The 3977-nt window shown below is 40.2% G+C and overlaps 1 pseudogene; it reads left to right on the top strand.

Moving 5' to 3' along the window:
- Positions 1-538: 538 nt before the first annotated feature.
- LOC111994026 (BAHD acyltransferase BIA1-like) lies at positions 539-3303 on the top strand (annotated as a pseudogene).
- Positions 3304-3977: the final 674 nt, after the last annotated feature.

Genomic DNA, 3977 nt, shown 5'->3' with positions numbered 1-3977 from the left:
AGGTTTCTTTGGAAGGCAACCTTGCTTCTCCGGCAGCTTTCTTTTTGAGGACAGGTTGGATGAACCCGTTTCCTTAGGGAGTTGTCCTTTCACCTCCTTTTTGGCTGCCTGTTGTTTGATAATGGCCCTTCTCTTTGTAGCATCCATTTCTACACAACAAAGATGAATGGTTATAATAAAATAGCAAAAACCAAGAACCCTAAAAGATAGGGTGATGGACTTACGTTGACGAACTTAAGCATCGTATCGACGGGCTGCTATTATTGGTTCTGGCCCATCACAATACCAATGGAGGGTGTCTAGCGTGACTAACTTTGCCCACATCCTCTCCTTTAACTTAGTTTTGCTAAAAATACTCTCCAAAAAACTCCACTATTCTAAAGAGACTTGAGGACTGTCTTGAATTGCAAAAAGAATGAGGACGGTCATAAAAACAATTAAAGAAAACAATTGATAGCTTGAATATAGACGGATGCATACTAGACGGGGGCATTATTCCTTATATTGTGTCAACGGGCATAAACTCGCGGTCACCAGGATGACACTTTCACTCGTCACCCTCCAAGAAAAAATATCGACTCTTCCAGTTTCTGTTAGAGTTGGGGGTTTCACACACGAGCCTAGTATGAGGGTTCCTAGGCACAAAGCTATACATCTTAGCCAGATGGTAACAATTAAAGAGCTCTTCTAACGTCAACCTCCTGACTCCATATAAGACCTCCACGCTGAGGAAGACCCTTCAGGCGTTTGGGGAGATCTGGGTGACGGACACACCTAGGTATTGAAGGAGTTAACGATGAAGGGAACTTAGAGGGAATCTGAGCCCTGCATTTAACATCTGCTCACAGACCCTGACACCCTCAACACCCTCATAGTAACATTTTTCCGATATAAAGGGAAGACAGATGGGAATATTGGCAGGTATTTGGTACTTTTCCCTCAGTGTCTTGAAGTGAGATTCTTTGATTCTAGAAACAAAAGCATTAACCGTCCTATAGGTAGCATTATAAACTCCCTCATTTCATCAGGACCAATGATGAATTGAATTTAGGGTTTTGACCTTCTATACCGTCATTAGAGTCACCCTCTGACCTATCCATCTCCATACCCTCATCCGTTGAGGGAAAGGTGGCTGACGAAGTCCTATCTTCATTTGATGCATCTAGGTCTTTCTGACTTGACGAAAATACTTCATCGTAGTCTGCTCCATCGTGGACACATGATTGGTTACTTGACGCTCTAGATATCTGTCACCTACATGTGACGGTAAACCCTAAGACACTGAAGGATCTAATAGGTGACAGGATTGCAAAGTTTAAAAGATTATAGAAATTCAGTCAAAGGAGAAGAGTGCTTACTGGTTGAAGATGAGCAGCAAAGTATGGATGACGAAGGTACTAAAGTGAACGGTATGCTCGTCTGGCAATGATGACGGTAGTGCTCTGATCTTAAGATTTATGTGGAAAGTAAAAAATGAGGGTCAAAGAGATGTTTATATAGAGGGATTAGCACGAAAGATGAAGGGACGCTTCGATCAAAGAGATGGACCACTATGTTCACGCCATGTGTCCCTACGACATTAATGACCTTAAGCTAGCCTGTCAAGCTAGGTAGGTTCCTCAGAAGTAAACCAAATCGTCACTCCACGAGTCCGTCCATACCTAGATCACGGACTCGAAGAATGAGGGGGCAACTGAAGAGGGTAAAAATATGGATGACGGAACCATATTAGCAAACTTGACGGCTTTGGATCAGTAGGTTGGTAGTGGACGGGTCCATAGTGCACGGCCACAAGGTGGATGAGTCTAGAGGCCACGTGGCATCCACTGATTTAAGTAATCTCCAAGGAATCCTAAGTGGGAACAACTTGTGTCTTACAATTGACCCTAGTCAATAGAGTCCTGATACGACTAGAATCTTAATATGGAAAGAATCTCGTAATATACGCCCTTTAATAATGATCTTCTCCATAAGGAAAAGACTTCCCACGCAAGAAACGGAAGTCGGTTTTTCTCTACTATAAAAACCCAAAGACTTTCAAGGAATAAGGTACGCATAATTCACCCAAACTCTAGCACTCTAGAGTTGTAGAAAGGTTTTCTGACTTAACCTTCGGAGAGTCTTTAGCCGGTACCACATTAGTAATCTCCTAGGGTTTTCTCTTTGTGTTGTGCAGGGATTGTTTCGAGCGAACAAGGACCGTATGGTTTGATTTTTCAGCATCATCAAAGTTCACCAACTTCAGCTACGGTGGCACCAATGTTAGTGTTTCCCTTTCACACAAGATTATTGATATCGCTTCGCTACTAACGCTATTAAAGAGTTGGACCAAGACATGTTGAGGTTTGAGTGAACCTATTCTCCCCCATTTTAACTGAATTTTCTCTTTTGTGGCCTAAGGAGATTCCGGGAATTTCAGCGTTTGTGAAAATTTCCGGCAGTAAGTTCAAAATAGGGAGGTTCGTGGTCAGTGCCTCTAAAATTACGGAGCTTAAAGAAAAAGTTATAAGCTTGATTGGACGAGTAGAGCAATACTATCCTTCACGTGTGGAACTAGTACTAGGAAAACTCTCGAAATGTGCAGCAGCGGTTGTCAAATCAAAAACCGGGTCTTTCAAGCCCACCGTGTTGTTTCAAGGAGCGAACCCCCGTGGTAGAATGGACCCGCCTTTGCCTGACACGCTGTTTGGAAACTTCGTGTGGCAGTTTGCGGTGATTGTTGAAGAAGAGAGCGACCTGGAACTACACAAGCTAGTGCAAAGCATAAGGGAGACAGAGTGACCTGCAACAACAAGGTAAACAAGTTCAGAGGGGAGGGAGGTTTCTCGACACTAACGGAAGCTCTCAAGGAGAGGGCAGAGGTCTTCAGGAATAGGAAGGAATTGTTGGTATAAAAATGCTCAAGTTGGTGCAAATTTCCATTGAATGAAACCAATTTTGGGTGGGGCAAGCCGGTATGGAACACAAGTATAAACAAGCTTGTGAGTAATACCATTTCTTTGCAGGACACGGCTGACGGTGCAATTGAAGTTCTTGTGACCTTGGATGAGGAAGAGATCTCCATATTTGAACGCCATGAGGAGCTTTTGGAATTCGCTTCAGTCAACCCCAGCATTGATGTTTGATTTCGTTCATTACTGCTTAAATTTAATAGTTTCAAGGTCTTCCAGGTGTTCATGAAACTTGTAATTGTCCTAGTATATTACATGTCTTGGCTTTCGTTCATGCATAAGTGATTATTTTTATTTATTTTTCTGGAGAAAATAATTATGAAATGTAAACTACAAGTTTAGTTTGGTGGGGTTGTAAGAGGGCTGTAATTTTATATTGGGTAGGATTGTTTCCGGGCAATTATAATCTCACGTATACTATTTTACATCTATTTCTTTCTCATTTACTTTCATGTTATGAATGTGGACCTTGTTTTTTCGCCTTTTAAAATGTGTGCATTTCAACATCAATTATGAATATTTATGTAAAATGGAGGATCTACGTAGGGAAATAGTATTTGTTGCTGTTGGGACGTTTGCCTCAAAAAGTCTTGTTTAAACGTAAGTAAAATTTGGGTTTCGTAATAGAAAGATATATGAAGAGGGCTAAAAGGTTTTCTTTTCAATACACGGATCCAATCTTATATTAAAATTGAAATCCGTCCCAGAAATATAAAGCTAGCACAAAAGCAACTAATGTGTCCTTGCAGAATCATTTAGCAAAAACAAAAAGTCCTTGCAGAGTCGAAGTTAGTTGAGACCGGTACCCTATCCCTAAAACTCATCTTTGCCTATTTCAATTTTTTTTTTTTTTTTTTGAGGAAACAGTTATACTTATTAAAACACACACAAAAATAATAATAGTATTTTAAACTGGATTTATAATACATTACATAACGAGAATACAACTACAATTGAAATGAAATAAAGTATGAAATTTTTTTAAAACTTTTATAGTAAGTAAGAAAGAAATTAATAATTTTTTAA

The sequence above is a fragment of the Quercus suber genome, unplaced genomic scaffold (genome assembly GCF_002906115.3).
Source record: "Quercus suber isolate HL8 unplaced genomic scaffold, Cork oak 2.0 scaffold_120, whole genome shotgun sequence".
In the NCBI taxonomy this organism is placed as follows: Eukaryota; Viridiplantae; Streptophyta; class Magnoliopsida; order Fagales; family Fagaceae; genus Quercus; species Quercus suber.
Note: the sequence above shows the minus strand (reverse complement) of the source record. Positions and strands in the feature narration are given on the sequence as shown.